We start from the raw sequence: 14,385 nt of genomic DNA, 5'->3' as shown, positions 1-14,385 counted from the left end.
GAAAGAAAGAAAGAAAGAAAGAAAGAAAGAAAGAAAGAAAGAAGTTAGTTTGGCTTCCATATTTAGTAGTCTCTGGTTAAAATCCCAGAAAGTCACTTTGGAAGTACCAGTCAGGTTATTCTAAAACATTTTTGAAAGTGAAGAAGAGCGGGACAGTTAAAGTGTCCTGAAAAGATGGTGAATGGGAGGCCCACAGTGACCAACTTTAAAATAACACAAAACTGCCTCAATCAAGGTGGGGTGACTGATGAGATCAACTTGTGGGTCAATGGGACAGGATGAGAGCCCGTCAGAAGACAGCCAGCTGAATGGTGGAGATATAGGCATCATTAGATGAGACAATGTTCCTTTTGACAAATGGCTGGAACAGTGATGAACAACAGAAGAAACAGAAGAAGGCACTGAAGGAGATGTGCCTCACACTCTACACAAGGCATACTTGTGGCTGGTCAATGACATACTTGTGACAATCAAAATTGTACAGCTTCTGTATGTTAACACCAAGAACCTCTAAACATTGTGCTAAATTTTTATTTTGTGCTAAAATTACATTGCCAGACTCATTTAATGAAACAATTAAAAATTATAAACTGGACTTGACCAAATCAAAACTTTAGCTCTTTGAAAAATGCTGTTAAGAAAATGAAAAATAACTAGCCTAGTTTGTAAAAATATTTACATATCACATATCAGGTAAAAAGCCCTGTGTCCAGATTATATACATACCTTAAATTTCAACAATGAGCAAACAGCCCAATAAAATATGATCAACAGTGACCAATGGGGCATCTCTATCACACCATTGCAAGGCTCAGTGGCCATCATGAAAGAGGAGGCAGAGAGGCCTGGAGTGAAACTGGCTTCTGAACATTAGGGTACCTCCACCCTCCTGAACTCACAGCTTTCTTCCCAGAACCTGGGCAAAATCAAGGCACCAGCATTTCATCATGCAGTGGGAAGGTGATGTAGGTGAGTCTTCTTTCTATGTGTTGCTTTCATTGGTTAATTAATAAAGAAACTGCTTGGCCTGATAGGGCGGAACATAGGTGGGTGGAGTAGACAGAACAGAATGCTGGGAAGAAGGGAAATGAGTTAGATGCCTTGAAGCTCTGGCCCAAGATGAACATAGGTTAGAATCTTCTTGGTAAGCCACCACCTCGTGGTGCTACACACATTAATAGAAATGGGTTAAAGTAATATATGAGAGTTAGCCAAGAAGAGGCTAGATATAATGGGCCAGGTAGTGTTTAAATGAATACAGTTTCAGTGTTATTATTTCGGGGCATAAGCTAGCCAGGCAGCCGGGAGCCAAGCAGGACGAAAAGCAGGATTGCTCACCTCATCACTACAGGGAGGAGCTCTTGAGACTCCTCCCCTAACTGAGGAGCCACTGACAGTTGACAGTTGCTGGGGAAGTCAGTTTTCCATAAGGGTTTGGCCCCTGGTAGGTTGACCAGTAGATGACACCACACCCTTGAGTTCACAGTCTGCACGAATTAGATTTTGTTGTTATTACTCTTAAAAAAAATGACACAATGTTGGGAGGGGATGGCAAGGCAGGGATGGGCCTAGCAGGAGTGAGGGAGGATGAGAGAGTGGTGAATATGATCAAAATGTATTTAATATATATGCATGCATGTAAAATTTCCAAAGAATAAATAAAATATACTTATATTTTTCCTTTGAAAGAACTGAGCAAAACCATCTGTAATAGGTGCATCAAAGAAGGATATGCAGGTAGCAAAGCAGTTGAGTGGATGTCTCCCATCATCCATTGCTAAGTTATTTCTAAGACCATAATAACTTATTGCTTCAATGCAAACTGAAATTGATGACAACAAACTGGTTGCACCCAATAAAGCCAAGAAGAAGAAAGAATATTTATTCCTTTCTTGCAGAATGCAGTGTGGCTCACACATTTGGAAAGTGGCTGGATAAAGTTTCTTGCATCGTTAACACATGCTTATGGTAGAAACCTAACTGCTCCAAGAAACTTATTCAAGTGAATAAAAAAAATGTGTTCACACAAAATTAAACAATGCTTGTAGGATAGCTTTATCAATAAAAATCAAGAACTGGAGGCAGCACAGATGTCCTTCAGCATAGAAATGTAGACGTGAGCTTTTGTACATCTTACAGTCGTGGACAGCAGTACTGCTAGTAGATTGATCTTCATAACCACACAGATGGTGTGGATGCCTTTTGTTAAGTGAAAGCAGTCTAGTCCAAAGACCACATATCAAATGATGTCAGTTACATGGTGTTATGAAAAGGCAAAAGCATGGGTGTAGTAGCCAGGTAGTTGTGGTGAGTGATCAGAGGAGGGTTTGATGACAGAGGGTCTCGTCAAGAAGGCACTGGCAATATTCTCTGTAGTAGTAGTATGATGGATACCTGACTTCATGAGTGAGTCAAAGCTCATAGAACCACACAGCCCTAAGAGTGAACCTCTGTGTGTGAGTAAAGAAAACTCAGTCAGAATGTGGGGCTTCCTGAGATGGGCTTCAAGTGTAGCAAGAAGAAAGACTTGCTTGCCACAAATGCATGATGGACCTCCCCAAGAGACATGAAGGGAAGGCCACTAATAGAACTGGAAAACAATGTTTCTTCCTGACTACTTAAGCCTAAAGACAAAAGATCTGTACAGAAATACTGCACTTTGGTTGTTACCTTGTTTCTTAGATAGAAGAAGGGTTATCAAGTCTATAAAACTGTTCTAAGGACCATGTGAAGGGCTCAGTTGGGTTGTGAAGTCTATAAAAGTCTATCAAGGGCTATCAAGTCTACAAAACTGCTCTAAAGAACTACAGAGAGCTCAGTTAGGGTTATCAATTCTATAAAAGTCTATCAAATCCCTAAAACTGCTTTAAGGACTACGGAGGGCTCAGTTAGAGTTATCAAGTCTATAAAAGTCTATCAAAGGCTATCAAATCTCTATAACTGCTCTAAGGATTACGGAGGGTTCAGTTAGAAAAGTGCTTCTTACAAAGTACAAGGACCTGAGTTTGGATGCCCGGCACCCATGTGGAAAGCTGGGCACTGTGGCATGTACCTGTAATCCTATCCGTAAGGAGATGGTTTCAGAATAATCTGGAGCTCGTTAGGCAGCTCAGTGGGTTCCAGGTTAAGTGAAAGTCTCAAAACATTGGAAAGCAGCTGAGAAGAAGCCTGCTGACCTCTGTCCTCCTCATGCACGCTTACAAACACACACATTCAGTAGCATACATATGCACATGCACACTTGCGAAACTATGTGTATACACTAGAGATAAACAAGTTTATCAATAGATTGTAGCTAATCAGATTTCACTCTGTCAGGGGAACTACAAAGAAACAAAAAATAAATCCTGTGATGGTGGATGAGGATAAATGATATCATAGTTTACCTGGGTACCATCTATCGTCTATGTGCACCTCTATGTGTACCTATCTTCTACCTATGCACCACGGATCCTTTATCCATCATATATCTTCTACCTGTGCACCATGGATCCTGTATCCATCACCTATCATCTACCTGTGTACTATCTATCCCTTATCCATTACCTATCATCATCTACCTGTGCACCATGGATCCTCTATCCCTCATCTGTCCTCTGTCACCTATCCTCTCTTCTCAGGAGCAAACATAGGTATGTGTGTATATATTAGTCCACATACACTTATTTCTTATCTCTGTTTCTTAGAGAACCTAGACCGTGGCACTCCAGTGGCAATGCATGCACACATTGCCCAGAACCAGCATCTAGTCTTCTTTCCACCCCAAGAAGCCACAACTCTTTGGAAAATTGGCTGGTTTTACACCAAGGGCAGGAAAAATAAGCAAGATGAGCCTGAATCATCTTGTTAGTGTAAGAAAATAAGGAAATACTTAAAAAGAGAAAAACAGAGGGTGTGGAGTGGTTGAACATATCAAAGGGACAGTAAAGCCAAACTAAATGAAGTCCTCATGACACAATTGAGCAGCAAAATAAACAGTAATGCCATGACATTATAATAACCAAGAAAGAAATCCGTACTGCAGAGTGCGTATGAGTGAAGGACACAGAACATGTTCTAGGGAGAAGGCATACATGCTACTTTATAGAAAATTCTAAATGATCTTCAAGGATTATTGTTAAGCTCCAGGAAATAGAGTTTAATTCTCCTCCCTTCCGGTAGGGTCTGGGCTTAATCCCTGTTCCCAACAGACCTGGGAAAGCAGCAATGCTAATATCATGGAAGAAGCCCAGCAGACATGCTTCAGCCATGTGACCTCACCAGAAATGGGTCACTGTGGTTTTATTTCTCCAAATCTGCAGCCCCAACGTGATCCAAAGTCATTGGTGAGAATGGCAGATAGAGAACAGCATGGACCACACCTGGCCAGTACTTCTTGAACCTGTCAAGTCGTGACAAGTGACCCAGGGAAGCGCTCACAGACAGGGAGAGCAGAACGGTAATGACTAAATGCAGCTAACAGGATTCCGGAAAGCCAGGATTGGAGAACTGGTGCACTGAGGTTGAGGGCTGCGGTTAGGCCTCTGCATGCTGGTTTCTCAGCTCTGACAAACATGCTGTGGTAACCTGAGATCCTCTGTGAGCTAAGCCTAGGGAAGCCACAGGGGGCCTCTGCGCCCCTGGGCGTGTTTCTGTAGATCTAAACTGAATTGAAAACAAGTTAGAGTCTTCTGATTAGTGTGCTGCCATGATTCACCAATCACAGAAAAACTCAGTGAACACAAAATGTTTGACTATTATTAAAATGAGTAAACCATCCTCATATGTGACAATCTTTTTGTTATTTGTCAGTGGGAAGTCTAACAAACAGATTACCTAAAAGTTTAAAGTTCATTCCTCCTGATAAGTTATTGCAAAGATTCTATTATTCAAAGGCCATGTTTATATAAAATTAAGCAAGCCAAGAGGTGGGATGTGGTGGGATGCTCCAGACAACTGGGGATGTACCTTGAGGACTGTGGGCCTCTGGCCCCTGCTTCTCGCTTTGGTTTCTTGGCCGAGATGAGTACTTTCATTCTTCCATGTCTTCCCAGAATGCTGTGTTGCTTCACTACAGGCCCAAATGCTAAAAGGACAACTGATTGTGAATTGGCACCTCCAAAACTGTGAGTTGAAACCAACCTTTTCTCTTCATAAGCTGATTGACTCAAAGATTTTGTTATGGTGACAGAAGCTTCCTAACTTTTACAGTTAATTTTGGCTATATAGTCTGAGTTTGTAATTTTTATACCATGGTGGGGATAGCCTATCCCTTCTATACTGAGATATATTGTCATATATTGTTACAAACTAAAAGAAAGGAATAGATGCATTATTCTTAACCCACTTATCTGAAGCCATAGATAGGAAGACAAGGACGCACAGCCGAGTGCAGGAGAACAAACACCGACACAGCTGAACTGACTTATGTGTTGATCCACAGGGGCAACTAAGTAAGAGACACTAATCCAACCCAGCACAGACCCAGCCATCACAGCCGTGCGAAGGCAGGGTGGCCTCTAGTGTGTGTAGTGTGTGCAACATGTGCGCATCGATCATGCAAATCTATGCAGCAGGAAGTGCAGTCCTTCGCCGTTTTTCAAGAGTCGCATCCTGAGGCATTTTTCACACTCAGTGCCCTGATCCAGCACTCAATCCTAATTCCAGATCTCCTGTGAAGCCAGCACTTCTGTCCTTTTCTCAGGCCTGCTCACCATCTGTGCTTTCCTTGAAACCTTAGAGTTGCCTGTTCTAGACTCTTTTTAAAAAAAAAAAATTATTTATTTATTATGTATACAATATTCTGTCTGTGTGTATGCCTGAAGTATTCTGTCTGTGTGTATGCCTGAAGGCCAGAAGAGAGCACCAAACGTCATTAAAGATGGTTGTGAGCCACCATGTGGTTGCTGGGAATTGAACTCAGGCAATGCTCTTAACTGCTGAGCCATCTCTCCAGCCCTCCAGACTCTGTCTTAAGTGGGCTCACAATGCCTTTTTTAGTGGTGTGTTCTCCAAGAATGATCTGGGAAGCACCTATAAAGGGAGTTTGTCTACTGAGTAGAGTCTATGTAAGAATCCGGACTTTGACTAGCTACCTATGCACCCATAGTACCGCCAGGGAAGAAAACAGTATGCCTAAGCCTTCTGTCTTCTAGTAGCATAGATGGTGTATCTGACCACCCCTTTGGGTTCAGTTTGGCAACATGACAAGTGAATCCACAATAGTGTGTTAATCACTGAGGCTGTCTCAATAAGTGAAGTCTTCCAGTAGACTTGCAATACGTCTGTCTCATATCCACAGAGACTCGATCATGTCTTGGCACTTACATTGTTTATATAAAATAGTATCATAATTGCATCTAACCCGTGGGTACGCTTCTAACTGCTATAGATTGTCTCTGGGTCACCCGCGGTAACTGGCGGGATAAATGCGGTGGCAATAGTTGTCCCACATCCTGGACAAGATGATGACAAGCAAGGAGCACATGGGCTCAGATGTGATTCTTTCATAGTTTAACGTTTCCATTCTGAGGCTGAACTCGTGGGTGTGGAATCTGAATTCAAAATGCTGGGCCCAAGACACGTTCAGTTTTCTAGCCATTTTACTTCGAGACTGTGGTAGTTTGAATGTATTTTGTCCCCATAAGGTCATAGGGAGTGGCACTATAAGGAGGTGTGGCCTTGTTGGAGGGGGCTAGATGACACACACCTCCAGACCTTGAGGCTGGAGGGCACACCTTTAACACGGGCCATGTCTTCTGTTGGAAGTGTGTCACGGTGGGGGGACTTTGAGGTCTTGTTCTCCAGCTTCACTCAGTGTGACAGTCAGTCCACCTTCTGTTGCCTGCAAGATGTAGCGCTCTCAGCCCTAGCAGCGCAGCTGCCTGCGCGCCGCCATGCTGAGAACGGACTGAAACTCTGAAACTGTAAGTGAGGCCCTCAATTAAATGTTTTCTTTATAAGAGTTGCCAGGGTCGTGGTGTCTCCTCACAGCAAAGAAACATAAATAAGACAGAGACTAAAAGCCGCAGGGAGGTGCCTCAGTACTGCATCCCCTCCGCTATAATAGAGACCTGAACCATTATGCGGGGTGAGCAAACTCGTTCCTATCCCCTCCGCTATAATAAAGACCTGAACCATTATGTGGGGTGAGCAAACTCGTTCCTATCCCCGGGTCCATGTGAGAGCTGGTGGGAGTGCAAACTGTACAGCTCCTTTGGATATCAGTATGGCAATTTCTCAAAAAATTAAGACACAACTTATATAGCCAAAGGATGCTTAATCATACCACAAAGACATGTGTTCAACTACATTCATAGCAGCATTATTTGTCGTAGCCAGAACTTGAAAACAACCTAAATGCCCCTCTACCGAAGAATGGATAAGGAAAATATGGTACATATACACAATGGAGTACTACACAGTGGAAAAAAAACAATGACATCTTGAAATTTGTGGACAAATGGATGATTCTAGAAAACATCATATTGAGTGACCTAGACCCAGAAAACAAGTATCACATGTACTCACTCATAAGTGACTTTTAGACATAAAGCAAAGGAAACCAGCCTACAATTCACAATCCCAGAGAACGTATTCAACATAGAGGATCGTATGAGAGACATCCAGGGATCTAATCTACATGGAAAGCAGAAAAAGACAAGATCTTCTGAATAAATTGGGAGCATGGGGACCATGGAAGAGGGTAGAAGGGGAGAGGAGAGGAAAAGAAGGGAGGGGAGAAAATGTAGAGCTTAATAAAGACAATTAAAAAGAAAAGTTGTCACTCTCAGAGTAGTGGTATTAGATTCCCAATACCTACATGGCATCTTACAACCACCTATAACTTCACTTGCAGGGATCCAATACTTTATTCTGACCCCTATGGGCATAGAAATGCATGTGGCACTCACACACACTCACACAAGGGCAAAATACATAAAATAAGTCTAAAAAATAATTCAAGCTCTGGAATCAGATTGAAAAATATGGTTGTTTGGTTCTGTCACTGTGGTCACAGGACACTGTGGTGGACACACACAGCAGAGGCCTGCTCGCTCCATGGTGACCAGGAAGCGAAGTCAGAAAGGGTCCTGATGTCCCTTTGAAGACTATGGATAATTCCTAACTTCCTTCCTTCAGGCTCCACCTTTAAAGGTGCTGCCACCTCCCAGTAGTGCCACAAGCTAGAGACAAAGCCAGCAGTATATGGTTAGTTGACATTCAATGTCCAAATTTGCCTGCATTTCTTTTGTTTGATCTGGAAAATGTAACAATGGCAGAGCCTTCTTTAATGGGAAAACGCATGTGAGAAAACGCCTGGCATGCAAAACATGCTGATCATCATCATTAGTAAAGATCCCCTTCTCTGACTGTCACTGTTACCACGGTGAAAACCAAAGCCTGCTGCTATTACCAAGGCTTAGGGATGAACAACTTGCAGCCCTTGTCAGTTATTGTGATGAAGAACTATGAAGCCATTCGAGATGGAGACTCACTCCTCAGTGGTCTCCAGGATATTGCCATCTTAGGTTGACAAAGTGAACCAAGGCTGTCTGGATGCACTCGGCCAGTGACAGACTAAATTCCACCTAACTCTTGAACAAACCAGGACTCTCAAAACCTGCTGTAAGTTAGCAGGAGTCCAGCCGGCTTAGCTCTGCCTGGAGGTGACTGATGTGACTCCAAACCCTCCTGTTCTTTGTGTCACGCCCCCTGGCTCTGGGCCTTTTCATTATTCTGACATTTGTGGCACTTGGCACATTCAAAATGAGTTTTCTTAAAGGTCCCAAACACTTCAGACTATTTTGTTTTTAGTGTTTAGGACAGTGGGATAACATCCATTACTCCATGAAAGAAATATTAGTTTGCTAATATTTATGCTATATCACACATTTCTTCAGTTGTACATGCCCTATCCCTGGAGCCTGTGTGTGTGTGCGTGTGTGTATGCATGTGTGTGCTCGCATTGTGTGTACTCGTGTGTGCATGTGCATGCATGTGCATGTATAAATGTATGTGTTGCTCACTTGTGTGTACACATGTGTGCATGCATTCATGTGTGCATGCATTCATGCGTGCATGCATTCATGTGTATGTGTGTGTTCAGAGCCATTGCACTACATTCCTCCCTGCCCTCAAGTGCCTGGCCATTGGTAAGCCTCTTTTCTTTGCCAATGTCTCTGTAATCCTTCCTCATTTTTATTCTCCTATGTCAGCATGTCACATTTCAGCCATTCCCATTTTTTCCTTACTCTAAGATAAATGCAAAAAGAGCTTGCCCTGTGGCTGAACCCTGCACAGCTTCTTGAAAGGAAAATGTCGGTGTGGCATGACTTTTTCCATCATTCAATCCAACTGTGCACTCCCAGAATAGGAAAAGTCAGAAACTTAGCAGGCACACAAGGGCTGGCTCCGAATGGTCGTGGAAAGGTTGTTTCTTTGAGCCAGATAATAAGTAGGAACTGCCAATCAACCACTTCTAGCTCTGGGCTTGTGCCTGAGAAGAATTGTGGCATCTCTGGAGAGAATCCCTGATAAAGCTTCCCTTAGGGAGTGGGGCTGAGTTCTGTGGGAATAAACCAAGGGACCCTGTTTCCCTTTCTGTCATTTATTTATTAGTCTGAGGTTTGTAATAACTTGTAAGCATGTGTTTAAAATTCCAGCCAGCGTTTATCTCTAGCCTCTGTGTCGGCAGACTCCCAGGGTGAGAACCGTGGGTAAGACTGTCTGGTGACCTTTAGAATGTACAGTTTCGATTCATGAGGAAAAATAATCACAATAACAAATCTGGATTCATAAAGTTTATAAATTAAAGAAAACCAGTTATAAACAAATAATAAAATTATGAAAAAGAGATTTCATTTTTTTAAGCAGGAAAAAAAATCCCCAAAATGTCATTCAATACTTTGGTGTTCAGAATGCAAATTAGGAACCCAGACAGTTACCTTGCTACCTTTGAATATATAGCCCAAAGTTTAGCTCTCAACGACACTCAGCTGTTTCTGAATCAATGTTTGTGTTCAAATAGCTTGTTCTAAGAAGGGGCCCTAACTGTGCTTGTTAACACCCTATTTCACTTCAGTGCTTAGGGGGCTGATGCTAGAGGGTCATAAGTTTCATGCTAACTTAAACTACATAGAAAGTTTAGAGCTAGCCTGGGCGACATAGCTAGATTCTGTGTAAAAAAAAAAAAAAGGGTGTGTGTGTAGGGGGTGTAGCTTGCCTAGCAAGCATGAAGCCTGGGTTTGATCTTTAGCGCTGTATAAAACTAAGCACGGTGGTGCATGCCTATGATCCTAGTGTTCAGAGTGGGGGTGGGGTGGGGGTGGGATGGAGGTGGGGTGGGGGTGGGGAAGGGAGGGCTCAGGGGCTCCAGGTCATTCTCAGATGCATAGCAAGTTTGTGGTCAGTGTGGACTCTAAGGGACTGTATCAGAAAGGAAGTGGAGAGGAAAGGAAGGTGGGGAGGAGGGGGAAAGCGGGGAAGAGAAAGAAAGGGGTTCCCAGTAGCTGGCACTTCCTCCTGATGGAAAATGTCAGCATTATATTGAGTTAATAGGACACATCTATGAAAGTTGAGTTAGCAAATGAACAGCAATTAGTACGGAGAAGCAGCCTTCCACAGAGCAGACCCTGTGGAAGCTCAGTGACAAGCGCAGTCACAGCATCTCTTCCTGGACAGAGCAGCGAGTTCTGCTCTAGCCCAGCACCCTTCTGATGAGTTAACTGAGATGTGTACTTCCGCTCTAGCTGGTCCACCTTGACAAAGAGTCTTCTGCCTAAGAAGTTGCTATTTCTTTCACAGTCTCTAGGGAGTAAAGTTTCTCCAGGAAGTCAGTCAAAGTCCCCTTGCTGCTTACAAAGCCTTGCGCTCCAGGACCTGGACTTAACTCTACTCTGTTTAAACAGCTATTGGTCTGGTTCACCAGTCCTCACTCCAGAACTCTGACTCCACTGTGCGTGGTGTGGGATTTTACACATTCTAACATCTTGACAAATGAGAATACTGGCTGAAAATCTGAGTTTTCATGGCAGAGTTCATGCCACTAACAAGGCTGCATGGGAAAAACCCAGGTTCCAAGACTGCACGGAAATTTCATTCGCCAACCCAGATGCGGTAATAATATTTGATATTAACTCAAGCAAGCATTCCACAGATGTTAAAAGTCATGGACACTTCCAGGGGGTGATTATTTCTAATTTCATTTGGGGGTTTGGGAAAACCCTTGTCTCTTTAGAGTTTTCCTTTGGCTGGGAGCAAGGTTTGGGAGCATTTGAATCTCCTGTCTCCGATTTGTGCAAGATCCACTTATTTTCCTAGCCATTCCCAACTCCACTAACCAGAGGGAGAAGACAGGCGAAAAGGGAGCCTTGAACAGCATCTTCTTATTTTTTAAGGCTGCTGTTGTGGAAGAATTCCAGGGAGATGTTAAATGATTTGCAAAATGGAGGTTTGAGGTTTCACTGGATTTAAACTGGTTAGCCTTCCCCTAGCCCTGTGAGAAAACACAGTCAGATGGAGCTTGGTTTTCATTTAAGAAACCAGCAGCTAGCTGCCTTTGGGATTCCTCCAGGGTCTTTTGGGGATGTCCTTGGACTGAAGGAAAATCTTGCCCTGTGGTATTGTTTGCTCTTGGGCACTGGGAGTGAACGCAGAATTCCATGCATGCTAGACAAGTGCCACACTACTGAGCTCTGTCTCGGCTTTTAAAGTGTTTCCTTGTGGTTATATGTGTGTGTACACATGTGCACATGTGTGTGCGTGCATATATGTGTGCATGTGTGTGGGGCAGGCTTGTTGTGTGTTGTATTGTGAGTGGTGCACACACTCAAGGACATGGTTTTGCGCATCTTTGTGGATGTGTAGGAGCGGGGGGGGGGCGCTGTTGGGTGTCTTTCCCCATCACTCTTCACGGTATTGTCTCAAGAAGGGGTCTCTCTCTGCCTCTGTCCCTCTCTGTATCCCTCTCTTCCCCATCTCTGACCTAGACATTCCTTATTTTGACTAGACTGGATAGCCAGCAAGCTCCCAAGACCCACCTCTTCCTACTCCCCAGTCCTGGGGGTTATAGGTCCCCTCAGCCACTCCTGGCTTCACCCTCTTTTAACTTTTTGTATTGAGACAGTGTTTCTCGGTTACGCAGCTGGTTTTGAGCTCAGCCTGTAGCCTTGACTTTTATCACCAGGCCTGCTCTGCCAGATCTGACTTGTCCTTTCATTTTAAAAATATGATCCTTCATATGGGAAACTGTGCCTTTATCTACCGAAAACAATGCACGTGGTTTGATTTTTCCCTCTGGAAGGTGTCCCCATGCTATTTCCTGGAAGCAGTTGCAGTCCTCACTTGTTATGGGTCTGGTTGTCTCGGCTTTTTCTTCCCCTCTGTGTTTGGAAACACACCACACAGCCCGTGACCCGGCAAGTAGATAGCATGTATGGAAAACGAAGAAAAAGCTCAAAGGAGCTGAAGACCAGAGCTTCACTCTATTTAGACAGCCCAGGCCTTTAGGAACACAAGGACGTTTTAAAATGCTGGATTTATTTGGTTTAGAAAATCCAAGGACAATCTTGGGTGTAGGCATCGCCATTCTGCTCACCACAGCTCTGCCCAGAGGCGACCCTGCTGGTGCCTGCGCTCAGAGCCAGGCCAGCACCAGCTTGCTTTCCATAACCTCGGGCAAGGTGAGGAAGAGCACACAGAGCCTCGGAATCTGCCCCAGAGATCTAAACGGAAAATCTGATGCCACTCTGCCCCTTAGGAAAATATGAATGGTGCTCAGTCATTGGCCCCAGGGAATATTCCTAATGTTGAAGACAAAGCACATGTGATGACTTTGTTTTTAAAAATGTCTGAAATAAAATTTGAAGTTCCTACATGAGAAAACCCATCCCACCATGTGTTCTTCACCCCTTCCCCTTGACACAGCTAAGGCATTTCATATATGTTTATAATGAGTCTTTCAGTTATAAACATTATAAACATGAAGCGGTTACATTATTATAAACCCTTTCCCTATAGATACAATTAATTTACATCCAAAAGGCACCGGTTCAAAGTGATTCTGCAACATCAGGTTTCTAGCTCGGAAAAACACGATATTAAAGCTTTTTATTGCAGCGTGGGCGGTGTAGACGACACTCCATTTACCACCTGGTTTCCTGCCTTGTGTTCAGAGCTGGCCTGAGGAATCTTATAGAGTTGGGTTTTATTTCAGCTTGTGCCAGCTCTTGTATCTGTGGGGAGCGAAGTTCTAGTAACTTTCTTCTATACCTGCCAGGGTATTTTAGAGAGAGCATATCTTAGGAGTTAGAAGGGCTGGGGCTGGAGACTTTAAATACCAACCAGGAGCTTCGCCAGGCCCCCACTGCCTCCTTTCCCTCATAAAACTGCTATCTCCATCAATCTGTGTTTATTTTTCTCCTGTGTTTTAATTTGCTTAATGGACTTCGACTGAAGATTTCCCTCAAGGACTCAGGAAAGTCAAGCCTAGTAAACCCTAAAGACCGAGCTGTCATAGGCAAGCACTTTGGGGGATTACTTTGTCTGCCTTTCGTCATGTTTGTTTCAGAAACAGTGACTACAGAGTTGACTGGCCCTCACTTGACACTTGGAAATTTGGGAAGCCATCGTCAGACTGGCCAGACCCCCTGCCTCTTCTCCCTCTGTTCTTCCCTGCCTCCCTGATCTAACGTGGATGCCTTCCTTTCCGTGCCCTGGCCTCTTCTTCCCCTTGCCTGACATTCTCCCTATACCTTCTCGTACTCACTAGAAAAGGCATCCTCCCCACCCCGCCCAGCTGCTGTTGTTGTTAAGGAATTTATTCAAGACTGAATGATTTAGTAAGAGCGGGATCTGGGACACGAAAGTGCTAAGGGGGTCATTAGCATAACTAAGGAGGCAAAGGAGATTGGGGTGTGTGCATGTAAAATGAGGAAGACTATATCAGTTGTTTTGAAACAGTTATCCTAGGCTCCAAGGATTCACAGCCAGGGTGGCAGTGGACCTAGCAGAGATGGGAAGGCTATATGTCTTTGTTTGTGGCTGTGGGTTTGTCAGTTTTCCATGATAGCTTCTGTTTTCAGGTAAACTTCACCTGACAGTTACACCTCTTTGACCTTCAGGACTGTGTTTTCCAGGTCTGGCACAAAGCTGCTCTGTTTGGGCCCAGGGAACTTTCTTTGGCTGTAGGAGTTAGTGCAATGTAGTTTGGTTGTACAAGGCATGGAATTGTCATCTAATGGAAACTGGCTAACACCCACAACTCTCTACTACTGCAGGGCTTCACCCCAAAGCCCACTGACGGCCGTGATGGCTTCCAGCTTGGTGAATCCTGCTTTGTTTCGTGCCTTAGGAAACAGGGGGTTTCTTTGCTTTTTCTTCTCAACTGTCCTGAGGGTTACATAC

This window comes from Microtus ochrogaster, chromosome 16 (assembly GCF_000317375.1).
Source record: "Microtus ochrogaster isolate Prairie Vole_2 chromosome 16, MicOch1.0, whole genome shotgun sequence".
Taxonomy (NCBI): domain Eukaryota; kingdom Metazoa; phylum Chordata; class Mammalia; order Rodentia; family Cricetidae; genus Microtus; species Microtus ochrogaster.
Note: the sequence above shows the minus strand (reverse complement) of the source record.